The sequence below is a fragment of the Dromiciops gliroides genome, chromosome 5 (genome assembly GCF_019393635.1).
Source record: "Dromiciops gliroides isolate mDroGli1 chromosome 5, mDroGli1.pri, whole genome shotgun sequence".
NCBI lineage: Eukaryota > Metazoa > Chordata > Mammalia > Microbiotheria > Microbiotheriidae > Dromiciops > Dromiciops gliroides.
Window position 1 is genome coordinate 239,256,013 of NC_057865.1, and position 21,254 is coordinate 239,277,266.

General features: G+C 38.7%; 1 pseudogene; it reads right to left on the reverse strand.

The window, feature by feature from the left end:
* Positions 1-4,743: 4,743 nt before the first annotated feature.
* On the reverse strand, positions 4,744-5,373 carry LOC122729747 (annotated as a pseudogene).
* Positions 5,374-21,254: the final 15,881 nt, after the last annotated feature.

The following is a 21,254-nucleotide window of genomic DNA, read 5'->3' on the forward strand; positions in this document are numbered from 1 at the left end:
ACTCATCCAAGCACCCTCAGAGATAAATTAATCAGATTCATTGGACTTTTTATGTTGTCTACAGATCACAACTCATCTATGTCTCCTCATCTTTTAGGACTCTTGCCATTGGCATCCTATAAAACTTTCACAAGGGATCCAATCAACTTCTTAAGGACCTTTCTCTAGATCTCTTGAAATTGCTTGGACATTAATGGAATATTCAATTTGTTCATTCATTATCCTTTCTCCTTTTCCCATCGTACATATCTCCAATTACACCCTTTATGCTGTTTTTCTTACATACTTTGTAATGTTCTGTAATTTGTATGGAAACATATGTTCACATGTAGCATGCTCACATACACAAATACGTTGTGGAGCATAGAATATTACATTTTTATAACAATTTTTCAGTGCACATGGGCCAGAATTTCTTTTTTCTTTCAATAAGTGTGAAAAAGGTAAAAAATGTTCTACTTGCCAAATATTAGGAGACACCCATTATTGTCTATCTCAACTTTACAAAGACGATATTTTCAGAAGCTTTACTGTATCCATCTACTATGGTGATATATAACACTACACCCAAATGAGCACTAATTAGGAGATAAAATTTTTAAAAACAGATGACTGCCTTTTTAAAACTAGATACTTGGGGCAGCTAGATGGTACAGTGGATAAAAGCACCGGCCCTGGATTCAGGAGTACCTGAGCTCAAATCCGGCCTCAGACACTTAACACTTACTAGCTGTGTGACCCTGGGCAAGTCACTTAACCCCAATTGCCTCACAAAAAAAAAAAACCAAAAAACTAGATACTCATTATCTTATTACTTCAGCCACTTCTAGTGTGTGTGTGTGTGTGTGTGTGTGTGTGTGTGTGTGTGTGTATGCATGTGTATGTTAATTGTATGCCAGAAAAATCAACCACAGCAAACTCTAACACTTATTCTCAGAAAGTTCTTTAATCGTTGTACATTTTTGAGTCAGCACATACCCATATGTCTTAGTCAACAAGTCTGACCAAGCAGGGCACTGGTCTTCAGCTCTCACTAAAAGTAAGCATATTCATAGACAAAGGGCAAGACAGGTAACATGTTGCCTTACAAATATGGGCTCCTGGGTTTGCCTTCAGACTTGAATCAGAAAATGATAGTTTACTTTTGCCCATTGCAAAATTGGAAGGGAGCTGCCTCTGCTCATTGGTATGCCAAGACCAGCTAAGGCGTTGCACCAAATCAGCTTGCCAGAGTGCTATGAGGAAACATCATCTACCCACACTCCACCTCCATTTAACCAATGAATGCTACAAGTCCTATACTTACATGACCACCAACTTCACACTGCCTGAGCTATATAAAAATATTGTGAGCTTGCTGTTCCTATTTATGAAGAGTATTTTCCTTGATGTCTAAACACATTGAAAGGAATCATGATATCATAGTCTTGGAATAGCAAAGACCTGAGTTCAATTCCCACCCCTGACAAATCATACCCCCCCCCAGGAATCTCCTCTTCATGCAATATCACTTCAACCCTAGAATTCACACCTCATCATATCCCCTGACCCTCAGAGAGGGTAGAGTGGGAAAGCTGCTCCCAGAACTTCCATTTGAGTATCCAGGCTGGCCATCACTTCTCTGACCATTGCTGTCATACTCCTTTACTGGCTACCTTCCTTCATCCCCCACTGTCACTTTTCAGCTTCCTTGTGTCTTTCCCCATTAGATTGCAAACTTCTTGTGGACAGGGACCTCCTTTCACTTTTTTTATCCCCAGTGTTTAGCACAGTGCCTGGAACATAGTAGGTGCTTAATACGTGTTTATTGACTGACTGATAAATATCAACTTGTGACCATGGGAAATTCATTTAACCTATCAGAACTCCAAACAGCTCTCATAAGCTACAAGTAGCAGTCAAATTGCCAATCTGCATCTGTGGGAGTTTCCATGCCAGGAGTTTGCTACATTGATGAAATTGCCGATATTGGCTAAAAATGAGTCAGAACATTTCTTTTTGTCCTTATGTAAGTATATGGTTTTTTTTAATTGCTGTATGCACATGTTGGGCAAACAATCCAATATAAGGGCAGATAGATGGCACAGTGTATAGAATATTGAGTGCCAGACTTGGAATCAGAAAGTCCTGAGTTCAAATCTAGCCTCAGACACTTACTAACTGTGTGACCCTGAGCAAATCACTTAACCTCTATTTGCCTCAGTTTCCTCATTTGTAAAATGGGGATAATAATAGCACCTATCTTCTAGGGTTGTTGTGAGGATATAATGAAATAATAATAGTAAAGCACTGTGCCTGGCATAGAGTGAGTGCTATATAAATGTTAGCTTTAATTATAATTATAATTATTATTATTTGATACTTTACTTCTGGTGTCAGTAAATTCTATTGTGTGATGAGGCAGACAGCATTGATGTAGGAATCCAGGAGAGCTGCCCTCTCAATTTGACCACTAACTGGTAGTTTCAATCAAGTCACTTAATTTTTACCTGAAGTTGCGTTTTCTCATATATAAAATTAGGATAAAAGAGATATTGTGTTGTAGAACCAACGTAATAGTGCCTTTTGAAAAAGTTATAATGTGTTTGCTACAGTGAAACCTCTGTTAACTGGAAAGCTAGAGGTAGTGGAGGGTTCTGGCTTAATTTAATTTTCTAATTAATAGAGACTTAACCAGAAATCCCCTGAAGTTTCAGCTCACCGCTGAGAACCTTCCTAATAGTTTTTAGTTTCTTTTATATCCCTGGATAGATTCGAGTTGAATATGGCAGAGCAAACTGTAACGACCCCTGAGGAGGCTGACGGCTATGGTTAGTGGATTGCTTGAGCTCCGGAGGTCTGAGACACATTAGGATTAAAGGTCAAATCAGTAGTCATACTAAGTCTGGCACAACACAATGAGCCCCCAGGAGGAGAGAACCATTGCCTTGTCTACAGAGCAGTGAACCAGATGAGGTCAGAAAAACAAAGCAAATTAGAGCTACCATACTGATCAATGCCATGATTAACTCCGTGAATGGCCACTGCAGTTCCAGCCCAGGCAAGGTAGGGAAACCTAGTCTCAAAATGATGATGAGGAGGAGGATGAGAATGAGGATAAATACATGCATGCATGCATACATATATATGCAGTTGAAGGAGTTTTCTCACTTAGTGCTCCTACACCAATAAATATACAGGTCTAGTCTAATATGTGGATGTGCATGAAGGCAGAAATTATGGATATTATTTCTTACAGGTTCCTGGCATTTGGTAGGGCTTAATGAAAGCTTATTTCCCTCCTATAATGTTTTTAATTTTTAAAAAATGTTGTCTTGATCACAGTAGATAAATCTTTCACAATTAACCATTGCTATAATATTGCTGTTACTCCATATAATGTTCTCATGGTTCTGGTCAAATCACTTTATTTATTTTTTTAAAGTAATAAACATTTTTATTTAAAGTTTTGAGTTCCAATTTTTATCCCTCCTCCCCTCCCCTCTCCCTGAGGCAGCAAGCAATAAGATATGGGTTATACCCGTATGATAATGTAAAACATTACCATATTAGTCTTTTTTTTTCTTTTTTCTATTTTGGTGAGGCAATTGGGATTAAATGACTTGCCCAGGGTCACACAGCTAGTAAGTGTCAAGTGTCTGAGGCCGAATTTGAACCCAGGTCCTCTTGATTCCAGGGCTGGTGCTCTATCCACTGCACCACCTAGCTGCCCCATATATTAGTAATTTTGTACAAGAAAACTTGAAGAAAAGAAAAAAAAATGAAAGAAAGTAAAAAAAAAAAAGCTTCAGTCTGTTTTCCTTCAATATTAGTTATTTTTTTGGAGGTGGATAGTATGTTTCATCAAAAGTCCTTTGGGATTGTCTTGGATCACAGTTCTTCATCAAACAACATTGCTGTCTCTGTGCACAATGTTCTCTTGGTTCTGTTTATTTCACTATGTATCAGTTCGTACAAGTCTTTCCAGGCCTTTCCAAAATCATCCTGCTTGTCATTTCTTACAGCACAATAATATTCCATAACCATCATATACCATAGCTTGTTTAGCCATTTCCCAGTTGATGGACATTCCTTTGATTTCCAGTTCTTAGCCACCACAAAAAGAAATATTTTGTACAAATAAGTCTTTTCTCTTTTTGGGGATGTCTTTGAGATATAAAGCTAGCACTCACTTCACTTTGCATCAATCATATAAGACTTCTCAGGTTAAGTTGTCCTTATTTCTTTGGGGGTTTTTGTTTGTTTGTTTTAGCAATTATCTAGTTTATTTAGGTATAAGCCTGTGAAAAGTCTATGCCACAGCACACACTTCTGTAAGGGGCTAAAATTCTAGCTATACTATCTAAAATCTAATGAGTGGTCACCAATAAATTAAAAGCTTTAGCAAGAGTATTTAAGTGTTTCAGTATTTATTAAAGAGCATTAGGATCAGAGAGAAAGGTAAAAATTTAACTGTTTCTAAGAAACCCCATCATCCGACCCACCATGGCAAGGTCAGGAACCAAAAAGAGACAGAACCCCTCCAACTTCTGCTTCCTACTTCGTGTCCTCCTCCCAGAAATGGGAGGCTTCTCAAATTGATTGACTGGTAGCCTTGATAGACAGTACCCATGAGCAAACGTCAGTTCCTGACGCCAAGGACCTTGACCACATGGCTTGCCCTCAGAGGCCTTCTCCTCACGGCGGAGCTTTTCTACAGTAAGTCTCCAGCAGGTGGCATCATTCCAATCGTTACGCTTCTCATTAGTGAAGTGCACGACACTTGTCTAAGGGGCTCTGCCTGGGGGTGTACTTAACCCCACAGCCATCAGGGATGAGACATTTTTCAGCTATCATATCTTCAAACTCATCAGCATTGAACTTGGTGAAACCCCACTTCTTGGATATGTGGATCTTCTGGCTGCCAAGGAACTTGAACTTGGCTCTCCACAAAACTTCAATCACATGTTCTTTATTCTGGACCTTGGTTCAAATTGACATGATAACTTGGCCAATGTGTACAATGGCTACAATGCCTTAGGGCTTCCCAAAGGTGCCCCACAAGCCAATCTGCAGTCTATCAGCCGCCCCAGAACATGACAACATCTTATCGATGCAGCTGACATGAAAAGGATGCTGGCACACACAGATATGCAAGCCATCCTTGCCACAACTCTTCACCATGTACTTGTTGGCACAGATCCAAATGGCCTCCAAGGCTTCTGATGACAGCTGCTCATATTCGTCAGACACCATATGGCCACACAGTGGAAATTCATCCATTTTGGCTTTCTTTCTACCAAGATAGAAGATTTGGATCTTGGAATTAGGAACTCCCCTGCAGAAATGAGACTTTTTACAGTACCTATAACAGTAGGCAGGATGACAGCCCATGGCACTGGTACCAGCAGGGACTGGGTTTTGCTGCAGGAAAGGGGTCTTTATTTCTTTAAGGAGTACCTTGTAACTGAATCTATACAAGTCTTTTATTTGTTTTGGTAGATCAATCCCAAGATATTTTATGTATTTTGTATTTATTTGGAATGGGATTTCCCTTTCTATTACTTTCTTCTTGTGTTTTGTTAGTATATAGAATTGCTATTGATTTTTGAGGGTTTATTTTTTAGCCTATGACTTTGCTGAAGCTTTTCAATTAGTATTTTGCTGAATTCCTAAGATTCAGCAAGTAGGACTAGTGTTATCTCTTCTTTACCTATCTTTCTGCTTTTGATCTCTATCTCTTGTCATAGCTGTTGCTAGCATTTCCAGAATTATATCAAATAATAATGGGGGAAAGTTAGGCATTCTTGCTTCGCTCTTGTATTTATTGGGAAAGGTTGTGTCATATCCCATTTCATGTGGCATTTGTTTTTGATTTTAGAAAGATTCTTCTTTTCATATTAAAAAGGGTCCTTCTATGCCTATATTTATAATGTTTTTAGCATAAAAGAATGTTGTACTTTGTCAAAGGATTTTTCTGTATCTATTGAGATGATCATGTGGTTTATGATGATCTGAGTTTCAATATGATTATGTTGATTGCTTTCCTAATGTTGAACTATCCTTGCATCTCTGATATAAATCCCACTTAGTTATAATTAATGATTTCTTAGATATATCATTATAATCTATTTGATAGGAATTTGTTTAAAAATTTTGAGTCAATATTCATTAATGATATTGGCCTATACTTTGCCTTTTGTGTTTAATTTTTCCTTGTTTTAGGTATTAGGACTATATTTGTTTCATAAAAGAATTCATATAAGGATGGTACTTTCTGAATTTTTGAGAATAACTTATGAAATATGGATACTTATTGTTCTTTAGAAGTTTGATAGAATTCTTTTGTGAATCCATCAGGGTCAGGAGTTTTGAAATTGAGTGTTGTACTTTGGTGTTTTTTTTTAAGTAGTTCCTTAAAATTAGATCTACTTCCTTTTCTGATATTGGGTTTATTTGTTTGTCTTTTAAAATGTCTAGCTGGTCTTCTGAAAATTGGTATATTATATGCTTTTGAAGGTATTTCCCTATTTAGGAGGGTTCATTATCAGTTTTGTTAGCATAAACTGTTTGTATGATATGTTCTGATTGGTTTTTTTTTTTATTTCTTCTGGTTTTGTTGTGATTTCACCTTGTTAATTTGAGATTTTATTTATTTGATTTTCTGATCTCTTTTTAATCAAATTAGCTAAGGGTTTATCAGCTTTATTAGTCTTTTTAAGAGTAACTTTTGATTTTATTTATAAATTTTTGTTTCCAATTTATTTCCTCTGTGCTTTTTAATATCTCCTCTTTTTAGGTTGTCAACCAGATGGAATAGGCCTCTAACCTGTGAATGACTGGATCCAAAAAGAGCAGGCTGTAGACAGGTGAGTCAGGAATTAAAGAGAAGTTTTATTTTCAGAGTGAGGAAAAAGGGTTGCAAGCAAGAAGTAGCTATAGGTATGTGTTGCAGGGCCCTTCCCCTAGTGAGGGCACCCAAGGCAATGTGGGGAGATCTCAATACTTATATCAGAGGCTGCCCAGTAAATTGTAGCCCTGACAATGAGGAAGTAGCAAGCATGTGACAAATTTGATTCATTGTAGGACTTTCTGAGTTTGTCCTGTGTTTGTCTTTGATTAGAGAACACCTGGTGATTTTGCCAGAGGGTGATTCAAAGGATTATTGTCTTGCCAAGCTCAGGGAACAGCTTGCTTGTTGGGCCTTAGCTCTGAAAAACAGGGGGTCTCCTAATATTTTGTCAAGGTTTATTTGTTGAGTGTCTAATATTTTTTATATACATTCATTTCATCAATCCTCTCTTTTTCTATTTTGTTACAGCATATATGTAGATATATGATTTCTACCACCACTACCACCCTTACCACCCCCAGTACTGTATTAGCTCCAACCCAGAAATTTTGGCATATTATTTTGTCATTATCATTTTCATTTCCATAGTTATTAATTATTTGTATGATCTGTTCTTTGACCCACTTATTATTTAGGATTTCATTGTTAAGTTTGTGCTCCCTGAACCAATGACTATTTTTATTGTGTTATGGTCTACAAAAGATGTATTGATGTAGTAACTTTTTCTGCCTATTCACATTTCTTTGCAATAACCCTATGCCACAGCACATGGTCAACTTTTATAAAAGTTACATGTGGTACTGAGAAATGTACATATGTATGTGAATATTTATATACATATATCTATACATATGCACATATCTCAGGCACAGGGCACAGAAGATAGAGTTCCAGACGAGCAGTCAGGAAGACCTAAATTCAAATCTGGCCTCAGACACTTACTTATTAGTTGGGTGATCCCGTACAAGTCACTTAACCCTGTTTGCTTCAGTTCTTTATCTGTAAAATGAGCTGGGGAAGGAAATAGCAAACCATCCTGGTGTCTATCAAGAAAACTCCAAATGGGGTCATGAACACAACTGAAAAATAACAAAATATATATGTATGTATATGTGTGTATATTCTTTGTAGTATCATTTAGAAGATACCAAAATCTTTTAACTCTAGTTTCTCCAGCAATTCGTTCAGTTCCATATTTTTCCTTTTGTTTAGCTTTTTGTTAGACTTATCTAAAACTGATTTGGGTATATTAAAGTCTACTGTCACTATCGTATTATTGTCTGTGTCTTCTGTAGCTCAGATGATGTTTCCTTTGTAAATTTGGAGGCTAAGGCACTGAGAGTGTATAAGTTTAAAATGGATATTAGTTTGTTGTCTATGCTTCCTTTCAGCATAATGTAGTTTCCTTGTTTGTTCTTTTTTATTTTTTGAATAACTGTTTTTATTTTGACAGATAACATGATTACAACTTCTGCTTTTATTTGGATTCATGTCAGCCAGAGTAAATGTTTTTTCAATCCCTCAGTTTTATTTTGTGCATGCCTTTGTTTTTTATATGTGTTTTTGTAAGCAACAGATTGTATGGCTTTGTTTTCTTCTCCAGTCTATCACTTTTTCATTTTATTGGATTGTTTAATCCAATAAACAATTTAAAGTTATGAGTTAAATTTGTTCCTCCATCTGTCTCTAATGTTATTGGGTTTTTTAACTTATGTTTTCTTTCCTCTTTTGTTGTAAACACAGTACTATATTGCTTCAGGTACTTAACCTTAATCTTTTTTTTAAAGGTTTCACTATTCCCACTGGCTCCCTTCCCCTTATTCCTGATCCCTTGCTCTGATTTATTACCACTTTCCTTTTGGGGGTTTTGCTTATTAGATCCCTTTTCTCTCCTGCTTTTATCTAGATACATAGTTTCCCCTCCTTTTTCTCCATGTCAGTGAGTCAAATAGATTTCTCTCCTTTCTCTCCTACCCTTCAACTAGTCCTTCCTGTTCATTACTTTTTTAAATTTCCCCTTTTTGCACCCCTTTCCAGAAAGGATTTCTCTCATTCTATTCATTATCCAGCCTCTTTTTGTCTGCTTTAGGCTCTCTTTTTCTGGTTCATGACCCCGATAATTATCTAATCTCTCTCTGTTCTCCATATTCTTCAAGCAATCAAAACTTCAAGGTTTATAAGCTCTCTCCCCTAGGCAGTTTCTGCCACTGCCTTGTAGAACTTGCCCTGTCAATTCCCCCTTTCCATTGTGCCTCATTCCCAGAACAATTCCAATTTTTTGCAGGTGTTAGAGAGGACACTGTCCCATGGTAGGCTCCTACACCACCACATCCCTGATTATGCATCCCACCCCTGATGTATACCTCCCTCCATTACTTTGGAGTAATGTTTTCCCCCGGTTGCCCCCAGGTGTTCCAACTTGACCTCTTCTCAAGATAGGATGAGTGGACTTTTCCAAAGGGAAGGTTTCCTCCTCCTCCTCCTCCTCCTCCTTCTTTTGCAGGGCAATGAGGGTTAAGTGACTTGCCCAGGGTCACAAGCTAGTAAGTGTTAAGTGTCTGAGGCTGAATTTGAATTTAGATCCTCCTGAATCCAAGGCCAGTGCTTTATCCACTGTGCCACCTAGTTGTCCCTGAGTGGACTTTTCCAAATCCCCCAGACCACACCCAGCACAGGGTCCCCACCTCTCTTCACAGAGCATCTCTCTTCATCCGTGGGAGCAATCATCAGTGGAAACCCTTCCCACCACCACAGCAAAGCCTCCTGGCTTTCTCCTCCTTTTCAGTCTTACCCCTCCTCATCCTCATCCATTTCCTGGCAGACTCTCTCTCCCCAGTCTTCTCCCCTCCACCTTTCATGCCCTCGCCCATGTTGTACTGTAGTCTCACAAAAAGACCTTGATTCATATGTGGTCGGGGTGTCACCAGGTTATGTCCATAATATCCCAGGTCCGCCTTTTTACTGGACCCTCCATCAGACTTCTGCTTTCCTCTTGTGTACATTTAAAAAGAATGCTTTTACTTGTCTCTTTGCTGTCACCCCATTGCTGTTGCTGTCTCTGCTTCCTTTCACTCCTCCTGAATCTTTGTTGTCTGGGGCATTTTGAGGAACAATCCATCAACAAATGACTAAATAAAAAAAAAAGATGAATGAATGAATAAATAAATAACTTCATTCCTGTTTTTCTTCTAAAAATAGTTCAGATCCCTCTTTATTATTGAATGTCCATCTTCTTTCATTTGTAGTTAATCTCAGATTGACAGGGTAGTTCACCCTGTATCCTGAACTCCTTTACTCTTTGGAACACATTATTCTGTTCCCTCCAGCATTTTCCAGTGGATACAAAATTGTGTTATTTAAATATCCTTTCCTTTGTATTTAAAAACCTTTCTCCAGATCTCTTGCACAACTTATTGTTTCAGAATTGAGTTGTTAAATGTAACCACTGTGTGATTGAGAGTGAAACTTTGGATTTTTTTTCTCAAGGCAATCTATGAGTTCTTTCCATTTGAATTTCATTTCCTCTGCTCAGAAGTTCTAGGCAGTTCAGTTGTATTACTTCTTATATTTTGGTGTTCAAGCTTTTTGCTTTGTCATGATCTTCTGGGAGACCTCTGATCTTTAGGTTGCCTCTATACATCCTGATTTCCATATCAGCATGTTTTGCTTGCATATTGAACATATTTTCTTTTAGCATTATTGTTTTTCTGCTTCTCTTCTTCTAACTTGTCCTTTACTTCTATATATTTGTATTCCCAATCTCTTTTTTTGTTGTTGTTTTTGTTTTGTTTTTTTATTTTTTTAGTGAGGCAATTGGGGTTAAGTGACTTGCCCAGGGTCACACAGCTAGTAAGTGTTAAGTGTCTGAGGCCGGATTTGAACTCAGGTACTCCTAACTCCAGGGCCCTGTGCTCTATCCACTGCACCACCTAGCTGCCCCTCCCAATCTCTTTTGTTGTCTCTTTTGTTTGTTTGATGAGACTTGCTATAGCACATTCCAACTGTTCTAATTCTACCCATTATTTTTTGCTGTACAGGTCAGAAATTCTGCTCTTTTAGTTCTCCTTTCTCTGTTGAACCATTCAGAAACAGTGTGTTATGGTTCCTTGTTCTTCTCATTTTACATATGGTCTTATGTCTCATTAAGTGTTGGATTGTTTTCCAGTATTTAATTATAGACGCTTGAACTTGTTTCCTAGATCTAGAGGCCATATTTCCTTCTATTGCTAGTATTTTTCCTGTTGATTTATCTACCTATGTTCAAGGTCTTTGAGTTTTCTTCTTTCTGAGATCTTTGGTAATTTCAGGGTGTTTCTCCCCTTATTTTTTACTGCTGCTCACTTTTTTACTATCTCTCCACTGATGGAGGTTTTCTTGAGGGGGCTGGTCTCAAAGTGTTTCACTCTCCTCCCACACTACCCTAAGTGGTTTTTGAGTGGACAGAACTGGTTCCAGATGCAGGGTTGTTCACTCTGGTGCTGGCAAAGCAGTTTTCCAGTGCTACAAGGTCATATACCTTGGCACCAGCAATTCAGGGTTTTGTAGCATCACCATCTGTCTTTGTCCTCAGTATACTTTTCCTCATGGCATTGGCTGTCAAAGGCAAATTTCCACAGCAGAGGAAGGGACAGGGAGGGGAGGTCAGAATGTTGTTGTTGTTCAGTTCTGTCTGACTTTTTATGATCCCTTTTGAGGTTTTCTTCGCAAAGATACTAGAGTGGTTAGCCATTTCCTTTTCCAGCTCATTTTATGGACGAGGAAACTGAGGCAAACAACCATGTGACTTGCCCGGGATTACATAGCTAGTAAGCACATGAGGCCAAATTTGAATTCAGGGAGCTGAGGCTTCATGACATCAGGCCCAGCCACTTTATCTGTGCCACCTACCTGCCTGACCAGAATATAGAGCTGTGTTTTGTTTAAAACTGGTGTCAGTGGCCTCAGGCCCAGAAAGAATTCCTAGAAGACTTTTAAAAAGACTTTAAAAAGCAAAGTGGATGGGAACATAATTTATACATAAATGGTGATATAATAAGCAAATTAAGAGAACATGGAATAGTTTATTTATCAGATTTATGGACAGGGCAAGAATTTGGGATCAAAGAAGACATAGAGTGTTATGGAGAAATTGATGGGGGTTTGGGATAGGGGTTCTTAGGAATTCCTCTTTAAAGAATTACATACTCTTACACACAAATCCAATTAGAATAAAATAATAGTTTATTTAGGGGCTAGGGAAAGGAAACCAAGAGAAAAATATTTGGACTTCTTCTCATGGGGAGAAGGCATGGCATAGAGAAGGTATGGCTCTCTGAGATACCTTTCTCCCTGAGCAGGAGACAGGCAGATACTTATATAGAGGACTGATGGTGGTGGTCTGATGGGGTGATCATCTGACTGTGGAAAGTTCCCTTATTGGGGGAGGACCATCCCCCACTGGTGGTGTCTGGGGGAAGTTGGGTGAGCGGTGGCTGGGGATCTCTCAAGCCATCTCTTTCCTCCTCACACCACAAAGGCAGCAGCCACACCTAATCTTATCTCCCCAGGGGTGGGGGAGACTGGAATGAAGGGTGGTGGTCCTGGAGTTAACTCAGTCCTAATCCAGTGCCACTTATCTCTTTAGGTGTGTCTGTCCTTTGGTTTAGTTTCTCAAGGAGAAGGTTCTTTGATTTACCCTAAAGAACTTCTGGAGTACACTAGGCCCATAACAGAAAGCAATGCAAAATATAAAATAGGTAATTTTGATTATATAAAATAAAAAAGCTTTTACACAAACAAAACAAGTGCAACCAAAAATATGAGGAAAGCAGAAAACTGGGAAATAATTTTTGAAACGAGTATCTCTGATAAAGGCCTCATTTCTCAAATATATAGAGAACTGAGTAAAATTTCTAGAAATACAAGTCATTACCCAATTGATAAGTAGTCAAAGGATTTGAACAGGCAGTTTTCAGACAAAGAAATCAAAGCTATCTATAATCCTATGAAAAAAATGCTCTAAATAATTATTAATCAGAGAAATGCAAATATAACCCAAAGACATCCCAAAAAATAGGAAAAGATCTATTTGTACAAAAAGAGTTCTAGTGACTCTTTTTGTGGTGGCTAAGAATTGGAAATCAAAGGAATGCCCATCAATTTGAGGAATGGCTAAACAAGTTGTTGTATATGATTGTGATGGAATGTTATTGTGCTATAAGAAATGATTAGAAAAGAGACTTCCGGGGTGGAGCCAAGATGGTGGAGGAAAGGCAGTGAGCTCTTGAACTCATGACATGATCACTCCAAAAAACATCCAAATAATGCCATAGGACAATTCCTAGAGCAGCAAAATCCACAGAAGAATGTGCTGAAATCATTTTCCAACCAAGGAAGACTTAGAAGGTCAGAAGGAAGGAGCAGCTGTGCTGATACAGGAGTCAAGCCCAACCCCACAGTCACCCTGACATAGGTCCAGTCCCAGGAAGGCCTCGCCAGAGAAAGAGACCCCCAGAGTTTCTGAATCACCTGCAGCAGCAGTGTCATCTGGAACTAAGTTCACAGTCTGGTGAGAGGGCTGAGCTCTTGGCAAGGAGGAGATTACAGGGGGTCTATGCTTCTGCTGAGGCAGAACTTGGGTTTTTCACCCCTGCTGGAAACCAGGAGGTAGGCTCTAGTAGCAGTGGCCCAGGTCGGGGAGGAGCACAGGCTTCTTAGAGCTGACAACCACAACACACAAAGCTGATTGATTAGCAAGTTGGTCTAGGGTTATCTATGGACCAGAGAACAGGCCAGGCAAGTGAAGAACCTGCTCCTCCTTAAATTATACCACCTGGGATCTTCTGAAGCTTGGGATACTACAACCTGTAAACAGTGTTCCACTTTAAGGAGCTAAAAGTCAAGTAAAAGAAAGGCAAGATGAGCAGACAGAGAAAGATGAACATCATGGAAAGCTTCTTTAGTGACAAGGAAGATCAAAGTGCACCCTCAGAGGAAGATATCGACATCAGACCCCCTATATCTAAAGCTTCCAAGAAAAATATGAATTGGTCTCAGTCCATAGAGGTGCTCAAAAAAGACTTTAAAGATAAAGTTAGAGAAGTAGAGGGAAAAATGGAAAGAGAAATGAGGGTGATGCAGGAAAGACATGAGAAAAAACTCAACATGAAAAGTCAAATTGGCCAAATGGAAAAGGAGGTACAAAAGCTCTCTGATGAAAATAATTGCCTAAGAATTAGGATTGAACAAATAGAAGCTAGTGACTTTATGAGAAACCAAGACACAATAAAGCAAATCCAAATGAATAAAAAAATAGAGGACAATGTGAAATATCTTCTGGGAAAAAACTGCTGACCTAGAAAATTGGTTGAGGAGAGGTAATTTGAAAATTATTGGTCTACCTCAAAACCATGATCAAGGAAAGAGCTTAGACAGCATCTTCCAAGGAATTGTCTGATATTCTAGAAGCAGAAGGTACAATAGAAATTGAAAGAATCCACAGATCACCTCCAGAAAGAGATCCCAAAAGGAAAACTCCTAGGAATATTATAGCCAAATTTCAGAGCTTTCAGGTCAAGGAGAAAATATTGCAAGCTTCCAAAAAGAAAGAATTCAAGTACTGTGGAGCCCCAGTTAGGATAGCACAATGTCTAGCAACTTTTACATTAAAGGCCTGGAGGGCATGGAATATGATATTCCAGAGGGCAAAAGAATTGGGATTACAACCAAGAATCACATATCCAGCAAAATAGTGTATAATCTTTCAGGGGAAAAATTAGGACTTCAATGAAAAAGAGGACTTTCAGGTATTCGTGATGAAAAGACCTGAAATGAATGGCAAATTTGACTTTCAAATACAAGACCCTAGAGAACCATAAAAAAATGGATTTGGGTAACATATCTGGGGTCGTGCAGTGGGTCTTGTGTCTGAGACCCGGTTTTGGCTGGGATCTCCCTGGTTCCAGGGTGGATGCTTTGTCCACTGTGTCACCTAGCTGCCCCATGATGACATCTTTAGGGTTAAATTGAGGGGTGAGGGGAATGCACTGGGGGAGGGGGAAGGACAGAGGTAGCATGGGGTGAAATCCCTCATGAAAGAAACAAGGAAAGGGTTTATGGAGTGGGGGAAGAGATGGGAGGAGCAGGGCAGTAAATGAATTTTATACTCATCAGAATAGGCTCAAAGCCTTTAATCTCATCAGAGTTGCCTCAAGGAGGGATTAATACACACACACACTTGGGTGGAGTAATCTATTTAATCTGGACAGTAAATGAGCCTAACACTCATCAGAATTGGCTCAAAGACCTTAATCTTATCGGAAATTGGCTCAAGGAGAGAATAACATACACACTCAATTGGGTGGAGTAATCTATCTAATCCTGCAGGAACATAGGAGGGGAAGGGGATAAAGAGAGAGGGGCAAAAGAAGGGAGGACAGATTGGGGGAGGGGACAGACAGAAGCAAATCCCTTTTGAAGAGGGATAGGGTGAAAGAAGATAGATACTAGAGTAGATAGCATGGGGAAGGGAATAGGATGGAGGGAAACAGTTAACAATAGTAATCATGAAGAAGAGAAAAGGGGGAAAAATTGTACAAAAAAATATTTATAGCAACTCTTTGTGGTAGCTAAGAATTGGGGATCAAGGGAATGTCCATTCAATTGAGGAATGACTGAAGAAGCTGTGGTATATGATTGTAGTGGAATGGTATTGTGCTATAGGAAAAGACAAACAGAATGATACCAGAAAAACCTGGAAAGACTCATATGAACTGATGTATAGTGAAGTGAGCAGAACTGGGAAGGCACTGTGCATAGTGACAGCAGTATTGTTCTATGAGCAATAGTGATTGACTTAACTACTCTCAGCAATACAATGATCCAAGCCAATCCCAAGTGACTAATGATGAAGCATACTATCCATCCATATAGAAAGAATTGAAAAAAAAGAGCACTTGTGGGTTGCACATATATAACCTATATCAGATTGGTTGATACCTTGTGGAGGGGGGAGGAAAGGGAGGGAGGGAGAAAAATTTGGAACTCTAAATCTTATGAAAATGAATGTTCAAAACTACCTTTACATGTAACTGGAAAAATAAAATAAAATAAATGTTTGTTGCACTGAAAAGAAAGAAAGAAAGAAAGAAGAAATGATAAGAAGGATGATTTAGAAAGGCCTGGAAATACTTATATAAACTGATGTATAGTGAAGTGAGCAAAACCAGGAGAACGTTGTGCACAGTGACATCATTATTGTTCAATAAAGAACTGTGAATGACTTTCTCAGCAATACAATGATCCAAGATTATCCAAAGGACTAATGATGAAATATACTATCCACCTCCAAAAAAAGAACTGATATTGATTGAATAGACTGAAGCATGCCATTTTTTACTTTATTTCTTTTCTTTTTTTCTTTTCTTCAAGATTTCTTAGACAAAATAACTAATATGGTAATGTTTTACACAATTGTATAAGTATAACCTATATCTGATTGCTTACTGCCTCAGGAAAGGGGGAGGGGAGGGAGGAGAGGAGGGATAGAATTTGGAACTCACAACTTTAAGTAAAAATGTTTTTTAAAAAATAAACCTTTAAGCTTTTAGTGAGGAAAAAACACCATTGAGAGATCTTTTGTTCTTTTAATTCAGCCTCATTGCCAGTAATATGTGAGGTAAGGAAGGGCTATTGAGTGAGTGTGTTGAGCATCAGTTCACATTCTTTTTTTAACTTTCTTGTGTATTCCAGGTATCCTAGACTATGGAGACTGCTAAAGTTGTTTTATCTTTGGTGCATAATTGCTTACCTCCCACTCAACCCCCATGAAAAGAAAATTAAAAGAAAAATAAAAAGTCATTTTTTATAAACAAAGTCAAGCAAAATAAATCCACATAGTGGTTATATTCCAATATATGTGTCTCTTTCTAGACTTTGTGTCTATCACCTCTCCTTCAGGAAATGGGTAACATGCTTTGTTACCAGTGGTCCAATAGTCATAGCATTGATCAAAGTTCTTAAGACTTTCAAAACTATTTTTGTAATAATTTAATTAGAATAATTATGTATTATATTTTATTAGAATATAATATATTAAATATTATAATCTTTTATAATTTAGATAATCACAATTTACTGTAATATAATTAATATAATTATGATGTATCGTAATATGATTTATATAATTATAAATTATTATACATATTTTGTCATTTATAATGATTTTTTGTACTTATGACCATTCTCCTGATTCTGTTTACTTCACTCTAACAGTTCATGCATGCAGGATTATCTAAAATTATCTTTTGTCATTTCTTATGGCACAATAATATTAAATTACATTCATATACCATAATATGTTCAATAATATCTAGTTCTTTGCTTTTATTTATTTTTTCTTTTCTCTTACTTTTAATCCTTACTTTCAATCTTGCCCCCTCAAGATCCAGAAGTTTGCTTTTCTTGTGGTTTCCCCCCTTGTGTTAGCCTCACTCTTAATTCCATTCCTTCTGTCTACATTCACTTCCCTGTTACATTTTATTTATTTCTATACCAAACTCTGTGTGTGTGAGAGAGACAGAGACAGAGAGAGACAGAGACAGAGACAGAGACAGAGACAAAGACCAAGGCAGAAACAAAGAGACAGAGTATTCAACTTTCCTTTGTCTATTTCAGATAAGAGATTCATCTTTTCCTTGATGTTTATATGCTATTTTTCTTCATATAATTCAATTATAAGAAATAGCATGCTCCATCCTTTCCTCCTCTTTCCTACACTAGTGAATTCCTTTTATCTTCACTGTTACCTCTTTTGAAACCCTCAGAAAAGAACCAATCCACTTCTATGACCTCTGGTTGGGGGTGGGAGGATTGTTTTGTTTTGTTTTGTTTTGTTTTAATGGAATCTGAATTCTTTCAATTGCACTTTGTCTTCTGTGTTCAGAAATTCTGGGTATATTTCTTGTATTATTTATTTCATTAGAGTGTTTGAGATTTTTGACTAGCCATGTTCTTCTAGGAGACCTAGAATTCTCAAGTTTTCTCTACCCATCCTGTCTTAAAGATCCATATGCTTTGCTTGTATGGTGATCATGCTTTTAGTATTATTGCATTTTTTGCTTCTTTTCTTTCAAATTGTCCTTCATTCCTGTATACTTTTATTTCTAATCAATTATTCCCTCTCTCTCTCTCTCTCTCTCTCTCTCTCTCTCTCTCTCTCTCTCTCTCTCACACACACACACACACACACACACACACACACACAGACTTGCCACTGTGGATTCAAGTTTTGCTATTCTGCCAATTATTTTTGTTGTACAGGTGATAAATTCTGCTTTCACAATTTTTATTTATCTTTCAAACTATATAGGAACATCCTACCATTGTTCTATACTCTCTTGGAAATCCACAGGGTCCTCTGCCTCTCAAGTATTGTTTCATTTTCCTTTGTTTCACAATATCTATTCATAGATGTTTGGATTCATTTATATGATCAATTCTTTTGTTATTAATATTTTCTGTTATAGAGGAAATATATGGGGTTTGGGATAGGGGTCCTTAGGAATTCCTCTTTAAAGAATTACACACTCTTGCACACAAATCTAATAGAATAAGATAATAGCTTATTTAGGGGCTACGGAAAGGAAACCAAGGGACAAATATTTGGACTTCTTCTCATGGGGAGAAGGCATGGCATAGAGAAGGTGTGGCTCTCTGAGATACCTTTCTCCCTGAGCAGGAGACAGGCAGATACTTATATAGAGGACTGATGGTGGTGGTCTGATGGGGTGATCATCTGACTGTGGAAAGTTCCCTTATTGGGGGAGGACCATCCCCCACTGGTGGTGTCTGGGGGAAGTTGGGTGAGCGGTGGCTGGGGATCTCTCAAGCCATCTCTTTCCTCCTCACACCACAAAGGCAGCAGCCACACCTAATCTTATCTCCCCAGGGGTGGGGGAGACTGGAATGAAGGGTGGTGGTCCTGGAGTTAACTCAGTCCTAATCCAGTGCCATTTATCTCTTTAGGTGTGTCTGTCCTTTGGTTTAGTTTCTCAAGGAGAAGGTTCTTTGATTTACCCCCAGAAAACTTCTGAGGTACCCCGACCCATTCAAATGAGGTACCCCAGCCTCTAACATTTCCGTGTTGGTTTATCTACTTGTGTTCAGTCTTTAATCTTCCTACTGAGAGCTTTGTTAACTCCAGTCATTTTACCTTACATTCCACTTTTGCTCTCTTTATGACACCTCCCCTGTGAGCCAGACCTCAATGTCATCTCAGCCTCCTCCCATTTTTGTCAATTTAGATTTAATCCACCTTAGTTTCTGCCCCAAGTGACTTCTGGGGAGGCAGAAATGACCTTAATTGGTTACTAAGATATTTCCCTTAGGCTTAGTGGAGTGTCACACAACTACACACACACACACACACACACACACACACACACACACATCCTGCCCAATTTCCTTCTGTTCCTCATTTCTATGACTAAGTTCTATTGTAGCATAGAATGTACTATTTTATAGTATATAGAGAGTGTCATACTACTGCCGCACTCAAGACAAGTCTTTCATTTTCTTGTGAGAAATCTTCGTGGATGGCAGAGAGGTTAAGTGCTTTCTCAGAGCAAACCTGGGGCAGGGTTATGACAGCTGCTAGTGATGGACTTTTGGTTCTTAACATGGAAGGGGCTCAGCACTCCATAGTAGTTCATTCAGATCTCCAAAACTTGGAACAGAAAACAATAGATCATTGAAAAGCATCTCAGTAGCCACTTAATCCAACCCACTCATGTCCAACGTGCCATGACACTTACCATCTCCATGAACTTGAGCAAGTCACTTAACCTAAGATTCAATTTCTTCATCTAAAAAATGAGGGGGTTGATTTCAATGACTTTTTTTCCAGAAGAAAATGTACATTTTGTGTAGCTTAAACTTGGGGGAACCAAAACCACAAAGCCATTCAGAACAACTCCAAAAAGGACAGAGGAGGAGGTAAACTAAAGCTGCCACCCACTCTTAAACCAGGGCTGGGACAGCCTCCCCACCCAGAACATGCAAAAGGCCCCAGGAGATTCCCCCCAGGGGAAGAAGGGAGTGGGGCTGCTGATGGGCAAACACTCAAATAACTTGAAGAAGGATAAAGCGGTTTAGAAGAGGTAAAAATAAAAGTCTAACCAGTGCTCAATATGACTGCCAGATGTCAGCCCTGCAAAGGGACATGGGCTGAGGACAAATACTGCCAAAGGCTTCATCTACAAGGAAGCCAATGCATGCCCTGGGTACAAGAGAAACTAGGGGGATGCTGTGTTCTGTGCCTTAAGCAACTAGGGCCTGATTTGCCAAATAATACCTGACCTTATTCACTATGGATAGAGCTGCCTGGCAGGGCCAGAAACGAGAGTGGGAGTATACTTAGTGGGTAAAGATACTTTTCTAGTGTGTCCCTGTGATAAACCAGTGATGGAAAAGGTGGTTGCTTTCCTTAAGCCAATTTAGTTTTTCCAAAATGTATATTCCAGGCCAGAGACACAAGTCCAACCCTGACCTTGCCCTATGACCTGTGCCAGAGTATCTGAGTTGAAAACCTGGGTTAAAAAAAGGTGAAATAACAAGGGGTAAAAGGACTGAACCCCATGGCATATGAAAGGTAATTGGGGGCAGCTAGGTGGCACAGTGGATAAAGCAGCAGCTCTGGATTCAGGAGGACCTGAGTTCAAATCCAGCCTCAAACACTTGACACTTACTAGCTATGTGACCCTGGGTAAGTCACTTAAACCTCATTGCCTCACCCCCAAAAATGTTAATTGAAAGAAATACTGACGTTTAATCTGGAGAAGAAAAGGCTTATTGGGAAAGGGGACATGAAGGACAGAGAAAGATAGATGTTAACTTTAAGACCTTTAGAAGACTGTGATATGGAAAAGAAATTCAATTTCCTCTGGTGGGCCTCAAAGGACAACTCTTAAATCAATAGGTACAAGTTACAGAGAGAAGCATCTCAACTCTATATAAGCTTTAGCATCAGAGGGCAACGTTCAAATTCTGCCTCTGGTCCTTACTCCCTCTGTGACCTCCTAGACTCAGTTTCCTCCTCTATGATATAAGGAGGTTGCTTAGGTCACCTTGGAGGCCCCTTCTAACTCTAAATCTAAATACTGCTTATAGCTATATGTCCCCACCCCCACCCCCAAACAACCTGCCATAGTCAATGGGGAGGGGCTGACAAATGAAGTCTACTTTGTAGCTCAAATCAGTAACAGTAGAACATGAGCTTCTAAGGATAGACACTGTTTCCTTTTAGTCTGTGTATCTCTGAACCTGAGATACAATATTATATAGTGGATAGGGCTTCCTGCTTTGAAGACCTGCCTCTGACACATGCTGCTTTTTTGTCACCCTGGGTAAGTCATCCAACCTCCCAATTCTCTAGGCTAGAAAATGC